We start from the raw sequence: 15,854 nt of genomic DNA on the forward strand, positions 1-15,854 counted from the left end.
CCCCCGCGGCCCCCGCCGCAGGGCTGGCAAGAGCCCGAGGGGCCCCAGCCCGCGGGGGGCCACTCCGCCGGGGGAGGCGTGGGCAGCGTGACCCCCGCTGTGGGCAGCAGCCCGTCCCGCGGGTGGCCGCGGGTTTCCTTTCCTCTCTATGGAAACACCCGGCAGACGCTTCTCCAGGGGCCTGGGGGCCGCAGACAGACCACTCTCTGGGACATCACTGAGGAGGGCTGCCGAGCCTTGCCTCCACGCTCATAATTGGCACAGCTCGCGGCCCGGCTTCCTAATGAGCTCCCGGAGGGGGCGCGGGATGGCGTTCCCTGAGGAAACGGGGAATCGAAGCGCCGTCTCATTGCGCCTTGTGCTGTCCCGCCCGCGTGAGGACGAGATGGCTCTTCTGGCCCTGGGACTCGCACGCCATTGATTTATAAGCTGAGCAAGCTGTTGTGGTTCAGAAATGGAGAGAGAGGAAGGTTGTCACGGAATTTCCGTCTTTGTTCTTTTTTTCCTCAAATCGAAGACCTGCATTTCAGGCAGGTCTTGCAAAGATGGGGGCCCGAACCGCACGCTTGCCCTTGAAGTGCAATGGGTGGTGTTCACGTGCGTTAGGCTTGTGTTGGCGCTGCTGACTTGAATCTCGATCCGTGACTAGGTTTTGAGTTAGATTCATTAGCCACGCTACCCAGTGGCAGAAAGCTCTGCCCAGCCAGTTCACCAAGAAGGCAGATAGTGGAAGACCCACCAACCATCTGAAGGGCCTCTGAAGTTACGTACCCGCTGGGCCTGTTTTTGGCGTGTGCTGAGGCTCCCTCTCTATTCCTCTGGAAGCAGCAGGAAGAGGGGATAAATTACACCAGGGGCCTGAGAATTGGATTCAAAGCGTCTACCAAACATTACATACATGAGTTCATAATCTGTGAGGAATCTTCTCACCAGGGAGCTTGCCATAACGCTTGGTGCTCACGCAGCGTTGTGCAGACGTGGAGGTAATCTTCACAAAGCCCCTGGAAGGTAGGTAAGTATTTTATCCTTGCTGAGCTGCGGAGGGGTGTTTACTGTAGGTGGCACAGCACTGCAGGGAGGGAGCACAGAACATCTGCGATGGGTCAGACAGGGGCCCCTCTTCTGCAGTACCCTCCCTCCTGGCAGTGGCTGGGAGATGGATACTCAAAGAAGAGCTTAAGGACAGGGCTGGCTTGTATCAGACATCTCCCTAATACTCTCCCAGCCTACAGCCATTTTCAGCTCAAGGACTTCCTGACGTAGTTATCGCTCCTGAATGTGCTAATAACCCTCAGTAGATAACTCTTCCATGAGAGAAGACACCCCCCTTGGAAACATACAAACTTTTACCATCCACTACATCCTATTGCCAAGGAATAGCGTGTGGAGACTCACTGGGCTTGACCTTGGATTCAGTCTGTAGATGTTGCAGAAAACCATTTAGTTGTAACTCATGCATTGAGGAAGAAATGCCTACCTGTTACGGAATACCAGACCAAACATGGATGGACCCATCCAGAACTCCTCTCTGAAGGCTTGAACTGTGTTTGAGAAGAAATTTGAAATACAATTATCTCCTAATATTAGAAATAAAGAGAAATCGTGAAGCATTCTTCAGTGAGGGTCCAGGGTTTTAATTAACTTGATTTGGAGCATGTGTCTGTAGCACCTAAAATATATTCAAGCTTGCCTCTTTTATTTTCCCTTAGAAACATTGAAAAGGCTGTATTAACTCCCTACAGGACCTGGAAAGGGCCGTGAAATACTGCTGTATATGGTTAAGGCATTTACAGGGTAAAACAAACTGCTGAAAGACCTCATGTATTTTAACTGTGAGGTGGAACAAGATACAGAGAGAGAGCAAGAGATACTCTCAGTGAATGTGTGATACAGACCCAGCACGATGCTTACTATCCTCTGTTTTAACTTCTTAAAGGCTCAGGAAGAAGCAAGGAAAACAACATAAAGGCTGTAACGAAACTTAAATGTACAGTACTGAAATCTGCTGCACAAACAAAAGTTTTAGCTCTGTAAGCAGCTTACGGTACTAAGGGCTGAACTGTGCCTTTCACAAACCAGTCCTTGGCAGGAAGGCATGCGCTGCCTGTTGGCTGCAGGACTGTCCGCGCTGCCCACCTAGGCTCGCCCACATCACCAGCTAGGTTGTATTTACTGCCCCTCGTTCACAGGCCAGCAGTGTGCAAGGAGGACCATTACACTGAGTTCATGCAACATTATATGTCACTGATCAATAAAGTGATGGCTTCTCTATCAATATTATGGCTGAAGTAGTGTGGGCTCAACTGTGTATTTGCTGCACTGCTTTTCATGGTGTAGGTGAAAACTACCCTTCACTGTATGAAGTGGCACAGGGGCACAGACGTTAGGCATGATACAAAGACAAGTGGCGGCTCGACCCTGCAGCCTCAAGCGCTGGTCCTGGCACCTTCCACCAGAGTCTTTCCTGAGCAAGAGTACATGATCAGATTCTGAGAACTTATTTTTTCCATGGTGGCCACAGTATCAGTATCTAAGGGAGCTTCTTGTAAAACACTGAGACATAAAACAGGTTTCTCAGTAACCATGTTCTATTTGGTGTCTATTTTGATACCACACAGGAAAAAAATGATTACATAAGATGAAGCATGCTAAAAATAGCAGTCTCCTGCATTCCTACATTCCCTCATTAACTCTTCCATTAACTTTACAGGTGATCCTCTGGTCCCTGCAGACAAAAAAGATCAAGAACACAACTGTGGGGGGAAAAAAAAAAAAAGAAGAGGAGAGGTATAAAACTGTGTTAAAAAAAATCCAGGACAAAAAAAAAGGGAAGCTACAAATGAAGGTGAGGACAAGCAGGCAGGGACAAAACTCTTGACTCCTAAAATAGATGAGGAAATAGTAGTAGCTTCCAGGCTTTACGGCAGGGTAAGCATTACAGATAGTACACTGGTGCAGCCCACAGGAAAGAAAAAGGACATCACAAGCAGAAATACAGTGGGAAGGGCAGGGCAAAGTGGAAACGGCACCAACAGAAGGAGAGGGCAGATTTAGAGCACAGCCATGGGAGGCATTTTAGTGCAGTACTGATAGCTCTGGTGTCTCTGTAGAAGAACTAGTTCATGCATAGAAGCAGGTAGCCTGGGGAAATGCAGAGGCCAGCGTGGACATAACTACTGAGCTAAAACAGAGGAAAAGTTTAACTGAGAAGTGTAGAAGAGGCAGATGAGAAAAAGAAAGGCTTAACTATAGAAGGCAAAATATTTTAGATGGAGTTTTCATTAAAAAAATACCTCAACTTTAACTGTTTGCAACTTATTGTTAATTTAAGCTGGTCTGGACAGAGTTTAAGGAATTCTATGGAAAGACTTAAGGAGCTTTTGAGAAAAATGTCCTTTAAAAAAAAAAAAAAGTTTATGAAAGAAAATCATTCGGGGTTTTCATTTCAGTTATGTTTCTAAATCTACCTAAAAAGTCAAAGGTGCTGAGAGCACAAAGAAACATATCCCACTGTGAAACACTAATGCAATTATTGACCTAAATAAAACCCCAACAACAATAGTTTATCCCAGATGGAGTGTCAGTTTGCCATTTGAAAATATACAGTTTTGGATGGTTTCTGAAGTATGTTTTCTCTCTTCTTATGCCCTACCCCAATTATTTCCATAAGTTTAGTGAAGTAAGAGTGGAAAGAATATCAGTAGGTTTGAACAGCCTAAGATGAAGTTTTAAAAAAAATTATGGTCTGATCCTGAGAAAGGCTGAGAGCCTGGGTTTCTGACAGCTAGTAGCCATGAGTCTGCATTGTGCTTTAAAAAAAAAGGACAGGGGAAAGGAAAGGATAGTGGGGAAAAAAATTAGTATCTTACTGGAAGAGAATTATTTTATCTAAAGAGAGATTATTCTCTGTTTAAGTTCCCATGTATTAGGACTTGAAAGATATCAACATACATACTACTTTCAGGTGATACATCAAACAAAACACCAGTGACATATCAGACTTTGCTTCACTGCTAGGAAGTTATTAGCAGCTTTGCACCTAGTCTCCAACTAAAAAGACTATTCCAGTACTTTCTGGCAGTGGGCTGTAAATTTAAAGAAGCATCTTACTAAAATACAATAAATCCCTGACTTAGATCACATTTTTCTTCTCCCTGTTGTTCCCCTTCCCTGTTGGAACAACAGTCATAACCCATCTCAATTTTGTGATGTCTTTTTGTAACATGACATTAACACTTTCCTATCTATACAGGAAATATTCACATAATGCTATTTGAGAAGAATGTGATCAGTCAGTTTAAACAGATCTGCCCTCAGAACTATTTAATATTGAACAACATAATCAGTCATTCCTTTCAGGTTAGGTATACTCTGTATAATGGGTGGGTTTCGTCTCTTATTTTAGCTGCTTAGAAAATTGGTATCTAAGCTAGTCACGCAGACTCTTTTTCAGTCAGTGGAGAGAAATGGGCATCCCCAAAAGAAAATTCAGTCTTCTTAAATACTTACCTTGATTTGTGATGGATTCTGGATCCATCTTGGCTTCTCTATCAACTGGGGCTCCAGTTGGAATAGCCATGGCCAGTGTTACAGAGACAGATACCACCTAAGCTGTGTTCTTACACCACTTTTGCCTTCAACTAACATTTCCAGGAATGACACAAGAGGTTTCACATGTTTATTTTACATGAGATTTTATCAGTATTTTTACATCTGAGTACTCAAATGTCCCTCTTCTGAGATCCAAAGGCAAGAAATTCACGAGCAAAACACCAACCTATTTCTGACCAGTTTTAGCCGCAATTCATTTCTATGGCTGGTCTCTGTTATACTCATGGGAATCAGTAGGGTGTACAGTGCTCACTTTGATGCAAAGAGGTTATTTGTCTGAGCGCTTTGGCTCAAGCAAACTGAGGGGGATAACGCTGGAAAGAAATAATAGTAGGTACAATGGATTAGCTCAGCTCTGCAAGAGATGGTGGTCCATTAGTCTGTATCTAAGTAGCCCTCAGTTGCCATAGCTGATCCCAAGACATGCTAGGAGAGAGCAAGAAAACACATCATCAGTCTTCCAGCTTGAACAAATAGAGTTATTTTGTCAGAGATTGAGCATAATTTATATGAACTCACTACTTTCAGTTGATGTCAACATGGCACGCTCACAGCAAATTTACTTTCCTTCAGTTATTATGAGAGGAGAAATAGCAAATTTTTCTGTCACCTATATATCATGCTGGAAGCAGACAAGGTCTCTAGGGAAAAGGTGCCCAGCACAGAGGCTATTTCAGACATATTTCTGCATTCCTACAGTGCAGTCCCCCTCAAATCATACTGCCCTCATTATAACCAGACTTGGGGACACATTTCTCAGACTAATGGCTGGAAATCACAGCTAAGAGCAGCTGGATTTTAGGCATCATGTCTTCCTAGACTGCACCTTCCCAGACTGTAGCTTCAGGGTCTGGGCACAAGGGAGCAAGTGGTAGGACTCATGCAGTGATAACCAAGGGGAAAAACTTGAGCAACCCTGTCATGAGCAGATTAGCTGAAGAAAATGTTCTCACAGTCTGATGAAAAGACTGCAGTCTCAGTTCATAAGGCAGCTTGAAAATTAGACATGGCACCAATCTTCTGAAATTCTTTGCCAGATTAGGCTCCCTGTACAGTGCCAAGGAAGAGAGTAAAGCACCTGGGTAAAGGATACACAGACCTCAGCAAGAAAAGTTAGGCAGAAGGAAATGCCAAGGAAAGACGCATGCCTGGAGGACTTGGACTTAGTCCCTGAAAGCTGTTTCCAAAGGGGATTCTCAGCCATGACAACAACTCACATTTTTCTCACAGAAAGCTGCAAATAGCACCTATCCTGTTACACCCAATAGCCCTGCCACTGAGCACTCATCCTGGTGCTGAAAAGTAAATTTTGAATTCAGTCTCTGCTCAGTTTCAGGAAAGATTTTGCACATGCCTGTTGGGACAGGTCAAGGTCTGTGTCACCAAAATTAAATATTCTATGGGGGAAAGCATTGGGTGTCTCTCCCCTCGCAGTTGTTCTGCTTTGAAAATGCAACTAAACACCAACTGGAGAAGGGATGTGAATGCCACGCTCCTCTTTGTTTCTGTGTGAAGTGGAACAACTTCAGGAAGTCCAGAGTTTCACCCCAGGATACACAGCTCTTCTACAAAGGACAGGAAACTCTGAATAAAACCCCCTGCTCCAGGTTAGGCAGAACAGTTGCTATGCCTGCCAGAAAAGCACTCTTAACCATCCACATTCAGAAGGAAGAACAGTCCTTTTCCCAACCCTGTCTGCCTCAGGTGGTTTTGTACATGACTGGCAGCAGAAGCGCAGATGATTTGGGATTTGAGAGTCTTTCTGAGAGATGTGAGACTCAGCAGAGAAACCCCGATTATTCCGCATGGCCATGCTTTCTGGCACATCTCAAAGATCATTTTATAAGTGACATGAACCTCCCTTGGTGCTCTCTGCAGTTGTATACATTTATTTCCTGCAGCACTGAAATCCCTGGGAGATAATGACTATGATTCCCAGGCAACAGAACTAGTCTTTTGGAGTGTCAGTCTCATAGAGAAGTTGCATGTTCTTCTTTAGCTCAAGGGAAGAAAGCTACAAAACCCCTCAGAACTCTATAGTTACCAACGAGGCATTGGAAAAGTTGTCCCGCTCACTCCTTCCAGTAGCCCACGTGAGAGTGACAGGAGAACAAAGCACCAACACACTTGTATCAGCCAACTTCCAGGACTATGTGCAGAAAGGAGTGTAGCAGGAGCTGGTAAGCTTAGTACATGCTTGTTTGTTACATGTACTTGGTAATACTTTTGTCCAAAATTACATCTAGAAACAAGAAATGAGCGTGGTGCACTCTGAAAAAGGTGCCTGGTCACCAGGAAGCCTCCCAAGGAAGCAAAGCTGTCATTACCTGCGAGGCAGCCAAACTGCAGGTCCTGAACTACACTCAGGTTTGTCATGGTTATCAGAGTGACAGTCTGTCAGTTTGGAGATATGAGCTCCTTGGAGTCCCTGGCACAGCTAATAGAGGCTTCAGAGTGGTGCACTTGGAACCCTGCAAATAATTTGGCACTGTCACAGATCTCACAGCCATAGCATTCAGTAGTGCCTGACTTCCTTGGTCAGGCCACAGGCCTGACGTGAAAGCCTTTCACGATGAGCCTTTCCTAATTCATACATATTTCACCACTGATAGGCTGATACATGTCAGACTAAGAGGCCATATCTGCTAGTCTGGTCGCTTGTATGTCACTGGTCCTTCAGTCATGCTCAGTTACCCTGTACGGGAGTCAGTAATGTTCAGCTCGCTTCTGGACAGGTATTTTGGCTGTATTTGAAGGTACCAAATCAAAGGTACCTTTCAAGGTCACCTTTGATAGTTTAGTTCACCAGCTTGTCATTGTCCTGGTTTCATCTGGGATGTAGTTAGCTGTCTTCCTAGTAGCTGGTACAGTGCTATGTTTTGAGTTCAGTATGTGAAGAATGTTGATAACACTGATGTTTTCAGTTGTTGCTCAGTAGTGTTTAGACTACCGTCAAGGATTTTTCAGCTTCTCATGCCCAGCCAGGGCACCTGACCCAAACTGGCCAACAGTGTATTCCATACCATGTGACGTCCCATCTAGTTTAGGAACTGGGAAGTGGGAAGTGGGGGGGGCAGGGTTTTCGCCGCTGGGGGACTGGCTGGGTGTCGGTCGGCGGGTGGGGAGCGATTGCCCTGTGCATCATTTGTACATTTCAATCCTTTTATTACTACTGTTGTCATTTTATTAGTGTTATCATTATCATTATTAGTCTCTTCTTTTCTGTTCTATTAAATCGTTCTTATCTCAACCCAGGAGTTTTACTTCTTTTCCTGATTTTCTCCCCCATCCCACTGGATGGGGGGGGAGTGAGTGAGCGGCTGCGTGGTGCTTAGTTGCTGGCTGGGGTTAAACCACGACAGTCATTTTCTGTAAAATAATTTGTAGAGTATTTACGTGTCTACTCCAGTTTTCAACTATTTACATGTATAATTAACCAGGTTAAAAAGCCCTTTACAGTTTGGTACTTCCCCCGCCCCCCATCCCAAGAAGGTAGATAGTTAGACATAATAATCAAATTGTATCCAATCTTCTTTTTGAGAAGCTAAACACACTGAACCCTTTAGGGCTCTCTATAAGGCAGTTCCTCCTGCCATCTAGTCATTTGTGGCTCTTTTTTATACCTTTTTAGCCTCTCTTTAGAGCAGTTGATGCCAAAACTTGATGTAGCATTCCAGCGTTGATCCCACTAATGCCATGTTCAGAGTTAACATTACCTTACTTCTGCCCTGCTTATGCGTTGTTAATCCAAGCATCCCATTAACCTTTTTTGACCACAGCATAACTGGGGGAGCTCATGCTGATTTACTTATCCTTTGATTGCAAAATCCTTTTCTTAGTCCATTCCTGCTGGGATACAGCATCCTGTTCTGTACGCATGACCTTCATTCCGTATTCCTAAAAGTGTGTCTGTGCAGTTGACTACTTACATACATTTCACTTCAGTGGGTCAAGCTTATCAAGAAGTCAAGATCATTGCATGCAACAGTTCTAACCTCTTTGTTTACCATTCTGCATAAGTCACACCTTAATCAGCAGAGGAGTTATATTTACTTCCGAATCACTGATGCAAATATTTAATTACTTCATGTCTAACACTATCTCCAGTGCAATCTTAATCAAAACATGCCCATTAGAAGCTTCCCCAGTGATAACTACTGGGTATGTTAGTTTACCAGTTGCTAAATTATTTATCTTATTCTATGGTATTGTACAATATTGGACAGATTGTCATAGGATACTAAGTCAAACCTCACAAGAATGTAGCTATATCACATGTGAGCATGCATATATTTTCATAAATCAGGCTCATACCTGGCTAGGACAAACTCAGAAAAGGACAGTCTTCTCAGCACATGGCATTACACATCTTGTTTGATATTATAGTTCATTATTAAAGCCATTCTGTTGTTTTGCCTTGAGCTGGTGTCACAGACCCCAACCTAATCCAGCCATTGCTCTGGACTTTTCTGAATTCTAGTGCAACATTTTTAGGAGTAATGACATTTCCTCAGGACTCCAACTTTTATTCAATGTGATCAAAGTTCTCTGTAGAGATATTTTTAGCAATCATGACTGTAAACTATCCAGGCCAATAATTTACAAGTTTAGTACCAGCAAGTGCTATGTAGCATCATCTTCCATCCTGAGGGCCTGAGAAATACTTCGTCTTTATTGATTTACTCATGCCATGCAGCTTCTTTCCAAATTTTATTAAATTACTCTGCTATTTTCTGCAGTGCTGTGAGTCATGTCAGGCTCATAGTGGATCTGTCCCATACACAGAACACTACTGGGACTGTTATCTTGTTGCCTTGCTTGTAAACAGGCGGACTGGCATCAATGGTCCCTCAGCAACCACCGGCTTCCAGTCCAGTGAGACAGAAAGTACCTAGCTATTCTGTGTTGGGCACAATGCTTTTATATGTTACCAAATCAGTACTTTTAAAAATTAGAGCATTGGTTCACTGCTGGCAGCTGCAGAATCTCCCATGTTAAAATCTTTCTACTTTTATTTCCACCAGGGTGCACTCTGTGTGGTGCATGAACAGTAAGCATCCCTCTGTTTTCTTTTCCTATTTTGAACCATTCAGATCTACTTCCCACGTCATCTGTGCATGCACTGTGGACATCTGGAGTTTCCAGATGTAGAGCACCCTTGGTCAGAAGCTCCTTGCAACCATGCATGCGTATGCCCATGGTATAATGTATGCTCAGTGGTAGTAGGCTGTATCGTTAAAGGCAAGACCACACACCTGGGCATCCTGAACTAACGTGGCAATTCCTCAAACTCGGCTCAGATAACTTTTCTGAGTAGAAGAGGACAGGCCTGATGGCCATGACAACGTAACACCGCAGGGGATGGAAATGTCATAGGGTCATTTTATTCAAGATATACTTCCAGTTTTGTAGTAGCCTACTAGCTTTTTGTTGGGAAAGGAGGGTGAAGAGAAGAAGAGGGTTAGGGAAAGAAGGAGCCTTTAGGCAAGTCGTTATGGTGGAAGTTTTCACTGCCCAACTCCCCGCCAGCCTAGCTGGCATGGTGGATTGAAGGCCAAAGTCTGAGCAAGCTGACAGGAAAACAAGCAGGATCCTGCAGAGCCATTTGACTTTGGCATTTTTCCAGTGTAATGCTTTTGGTCTGAAAAAATGACAACTAGTTGTGTACTCTGAGTCTGTGTCAGAGGTAATTCCAAAATTGAATAGCCATTTCACTCTCTTTCAAGCCCCTCAACACTCCCAGCTCTTTTAAGAGCTGAGTAGTCAACTAAAAAATAAATAAATCACTAAATGTGGTGCTTGTAACCTTAATGAAAGAAAGACTAATTAAAGTTGTCATGAAATAATTACAAACTGCATTGTACAATGTAGAGAATGAAAAGGGAGACTGTTCCCAGCTACCCATGGAGAGATCGTTTAATGAAAGAGAATGAGACAGAGGCAATTGCAATACAAGCTATAGGACGAAGCAGGAAACTCCGTTTCCTCTTATTTAAGGTATCAGTCACTTCTGACATTGCACAAGCAGAATAAAATCAGATTACCCTTTACAGTGACCTGAAAGCTTCCTTTGCTAGGTTTTTGGGGGCAGTGATAGCCTAGACCATATTTTCCTGGAATTGAACTGTAAATACACTTTGCACACATTTGCACCATGGTGTTGCAAAAGGCATTAAGGACAACCCAGCAAATCCAGAGTTGTTATAGTGAAGCAGGAACTAGTTACTAGCAAGAGACTGAACAACTCAATGATAAGGGAGTTTTGAAGCATGGCATAAACTGCAAATTTACTCTCTTCTAAGTTTTTCAGCACTTTTTGCTAGAATTGAGGATTTTTTCACAGAGCAGTGTGACCACACTCATTACTAATAACAGGCTAACCACAAGGCTTTGTGGCCATACAAAATATAAAAGGAGGAAGGGTTTATCTGGTTTCCATTACGCTATCAGATGAGACATCCGCTGCTGGCAGCCTGCTTGTCTGAGGCAGGCAGGTTGGTAGCAGCGAGAATCAGAACAGACATCTTCTGTCAGGCTTGCACAATAATAACACATCCCTGCTTCCTTGCTGCTCTGAGGGCCCCATGCAGTAAGCACAGCGAATTTACAAGGCTGGGCAGTGATCTGTCATGGAGTGAAGCAGTCACAACTCTCCTTAACTAGTTTCCTTAGCTCTACCAGTATGCACTGACAAGTTAGCATTGAAGGAATTTTCAGCTTGTCCTTGCTTTAGTCCTTTTTTTCTGTTTTCCTCCTACATAATCAGCACACACCCATACCTTTGTTACATCGTGGGTTGTCCAGTCTTTGCTGGTACACGTGATTTGGCTGCAGCTCTACATGCAGGCTGCATAGGATGGGAGGCAGCGGCACTGTGAAGGAGGCAAGGGCACGTGCAATAGTGCGCTGATGCCACTACACATCTTCTCTAACGTGTGCATGCTGGGGTCAAGATGCATTCTGACAGGCATGGTGAGAGGGATATGGGATGGAAAGACACAAGTGATGTGTGTCCTAACCCACATGTCTTCCTCCAAGGCCAAAGTCCTGTTAGTGAGACCTCCATTCTGGTTATAGTTGAAGTGACAAAGGGAGGAAAGGCACCAGTCATGAAAGGCTCTGTGGTAAGTAGACCCTATGGGCCATTCTTGGCAAAATCCTGGAAAAGAGAAAAAAATTCTTGTGCCAGCTGGGTGCCTGCAGAGCCACAGGCTCCCAGTTAGGTGCTGCTGCTGCTGAACTCCCCATGCTCGCAAAAACTGCTGCTCTTTCTCCATGACCCAATAAAATGCCCTGCCCAGGTCTATAACACCACAGATCTGCTGACCCACCTCACCAGGTGTTGGGATGATGGACGAAGCTGGTACCTTCTTCGAAGGCATGAAAGTTGGGGAGGGTTTTTTTTCTGAGCACCTATAGCTGTCTTATAATGTAGGTGTCTATGAGTTAGTGTTGCTTTCAGTTCCCTTCAGAGTCAATGGAGAGAAACAGACATTTCTGGGTGATTTCATCTCATCTGAAGTAGACACCTAAAACAGGGTGGATGAATCATGTCCTGAAGGTGCTCATTTTTCTCTGTTGACAACAGAGGCCAGCCCGAGGCAAGACAAATGGCCTCATCCCTGTCACAGCATTACACAGCAAATACAGCTGCGTCTCTGGGAAGGGACAAAGCCATGGTCCCTGCAGGGAGGGCTCCCTCCTCCCAGACAGCCCTGCTAGGTGGCAGCCCCCCATCCCCACCCCTGACCAAGGGTAAGCTGCTCTTCCCAAGTCCACTTCTTCTAGAAAGACAAAAAGGAGAGCTGAGAGATTATACAGCCCATCCCTTTGGCCCCGCAGGACTGTTCACTAGCGCATGGCTATAGGGTTATAGCATATTACTTGCCCTATAGGCTGAGTGACACAGGAGTGACAAACCTGAGGCAAGCAGATAGCCTCCTGTTGCCCTATATTACCAGTCATGCATTCTTATTTCCTTGTTCCAGGGGTGACTTCAGTGAGTACCACTCATGGATTTAGGCACCATTCAGCAGAAGTGAAGGAAAAGGATCTCTTCTTTAAACACTGATTAGGATTTAAAAACTAATGGTGCAATATTCAGGCTCTTGTATGTGATACTCAAGAGCAAGCAAGCTCGCTGATAGCTGGCACTCTGCAGCTATCTATTTCCTTAGACAAGAGGAATGATTAGACATATGAAATGACCTTAGTGATAGTTAAAGAAAATGACAGTTGGAATATCACATTTTTTAATTAGCTGAGAGCATATATTTAATTACATTTTTGATTCATAGGGTGTTTTTTACACAGATAATTTGGCCATGCTCGTAAAATTATATATTTTTTAATATTAATTTACTTAAGTTGCTGATTCGATGAATCCAATGTAAAAATCTCCACGAGGAACAGCTGAAAAAAATGAAGAGTCCATACACTGCATAAGCCTTCTGAATGTGAGAAGTCGAATTAAGGTTTTGAATGTGCTTCATGTACAATTAACCTTTTAATCAGAAGAACAGGATGCTTATTGTTGCAATGAGATGAGTAAAAGTTTAGGAGCTGCTATCAATACCAGACCACAGTGACAAATTAGTGATTTGCATAGCCACGACAGCAGTGGCAAAGCCCAACAAACACATCAGTCCCTTGCCTCAGGCTGCAAGTGACTGCTCCTTGCTCCCTGACTGCTGCACTGGCTTCACGGGTTGCCGACGTGCTGCCCTCCGTTCTCACTTCACCTTGCACCAACCCAGAAGATACAAAAGCAAGCAGAAGAGGAGTGCATGGCGGAAACAAATCAAACCCTTTTTATTAGAGTGTTTTCACAGAGTTCAGGACTATGCTTTAAGCTGATATTTAGGTGCTCAAAGAGACAGGTAGGAGCACACTGAGATTCCCACAGACACCTTTATCCCTTCTCTTTTTTACTGTAGTTCCCCCATGAGCTTAACTGCATGTGTAGAGAGCTGCATAGCTCTTCCTACCTGTGACAGCATGGCCACAGAGTCTGCTGCCAGGGCACAGCCAAGGTGACCTGCAAGCAGCAGAAGCTCCCGTTGCCTGTCCAGCATCTCTTTGCTCCATGTCGCCTCTTCAGAGTGATGAAATTTATTCATTTCCCAACTCTTATGCCATCTCACGTGCTGGAAAAGAAGACACTTGGATGGCTTAAGGCAAGACTGAAGTGGAATTAAGCATTGCAAAGGCCACTGAAAGGGATGTGAGTTTCCAGGCTGCACTGTCCCGCAGACTGAGCCAAAAATTCAGGAATTATTGAAGATTTTAGTGCAAACAGGTCTTGGAGCAGCTGATACAGGTACAGGGAGCACCATCTGGTGGCTACTGCTGCACAGTGCAGCATTTTCTTGACCTGATACTTTCATGAATGGATAGTTTTCCCTTCGTGTCTAATCAAGGTATTAACGAGATTTTTGGAAGCTCAGGTGTAGCGTTATACTCATCCAGTCTCATAATTTTAAAAAAGCTCTTTCTTTATGACATTGGGAGTGTAGCAGAAGGAATTATTGCCACTAAAGTAGCTTTGAAGTTCACCCCCGCCACACACCCTTTTCTAATTAACCCTGTAGATTTTTTTGCTTGACTGTGCACATCTGCTGTGGGATCACACAGCTGCACTGACTCACTGCAACAACTGGAACCGAACTGGAAGAGCACAGAACTGCAGAAAAGTAAGCTGAGCTTGTCTTCAGTGACTTGAGTGGTCATATACGCAATGTCTTGAACCGCTGGCAGGACCAAGTCTTCCTAAAAGCATTCTGAGTTGTTTGTAATCCTGCCTAACCTGCATTAATGTTGCTGTCAGCACAGGATCATAGTGAACTCAGAACAGGGCATTTACAACACCAGTAACAAAAGCTTATATTTCTCTGAATTAAAACATCTATTATTGCTACAATTCCTAGAACAATTTCACATGTATTTGATGATGCAAAGACCAAGTGTCCCCCAGAGAGCAAGAATAATTGAAAAAAGATGGGACCTACAGTACAAAAGAGCTTCAGTTGCTCAGAGCAAACTTTTAACTGGGGCCATGAGACAGCCAAGTGGACATGAGATGGCCAAATCCCATTTTCTCACTGCAAGCTTTCTGACCACAAATTGAGCACAGCCCTAAATTTCTCAAATGTTTGGAAACTGAGTACTTAAAAGAACTACTTAACACTGGACACGATTGACAGATGGGCATGTTTGTACAGCTAAAATGTTTAAACCCAACCCCTTTTCAGCAGCAGTGCTGTCTGGCTCTGCTCATAAAATGGAAACTGAGTTCCCAGCAGGCAGATGCACCAGCTTGATCCAGTTAATGGCAGCTAAACAGGTATGTTATTGATTTGGGTCCCCAGAATGCAATGTCCTAGGACAGCCCTGCTTTTGTAAAGATGAGTAAAAATGACGCAGGTCTGCTTGGATTACCAGTGGTAATATTTCTATTGGTAGATTATTTCCACACTATTACACTTTAAAGCAGATGTCAGCAGGTTTTTTATTACAAAGTCAATCATAAGGACTAGCTGCAGTCCCTAGTCAAGCCAGGCAATATTGTGTGCAGGTAATGCGAGGGGCTGGCTGGCTGATATCTCTGCAGCTTGTGCATGCTTCCTGGCACCAGCTGCCAAGGTCCTACCCAGACCCAAATCCTGCAGTTCATTTTTCCAGGCCATGCTGAGTGCATACATGCATTCCTTAGTCTATAGGTCAATATATGCTTAGGATATCCTGAAGTCCTACAGCATTCTCTTGCTGTTTGGGAAGAGGTAAGCAAGCAGGTAAGCTTGGGTAAGGCACATCACTATGCTAGTGGCTTAGATCATCTCCAACTTTGACCCCTCTTGTTAGTATTTTGAGTGTCTTTAGATCCTTTAGTGTCTCACTTCACTGTTTATTTCAGCACGCAGTAGAGCCAGCTCCCTACAGTGGAAACTTCTGGCCTGGTGGCTTCCCTGTGTTGATCAACCAGTTCCTTCTGTTCCTCTGGCACCTGGCTCACCAGCTGGAGGACAGCAGGAGAGAGAGGACATTCCTGGTGTTTCCCAGGCATCTTTTGTTCAGTCTGAGAGCATGTCTTATTGCTTTGCTCCTCCTTTTTAAAGAAGGTGTAGTTCCCACTCTCCATCACAAGTCTACAATGATAAGGGCACTAAGGGAAATTCCTAGCATAGCCCACATAATCCCAATTGGATAGAAGATGGTGACTGCACAACCTGCTCTTCCACAGCATG

Source organism: Haliaeetus leucocephalus, unplaced genomic scaffold (assembly GCF_000737465.1).
Source record: "Haliaeetus leucocephalus isolate CR32 unplaced genomic scaffold, Haliaeetus_leucocephalus-4.0 Scaffold702, whole genome shotgun sequence".
Taxonomy (NCBI): domain Eukaryota; kingdom Metazoa; phylum Chordata; class Aves; order Accipitriformes; family Accipitridae; genus Haliaeetus; species Haliaeetus leucocephalus.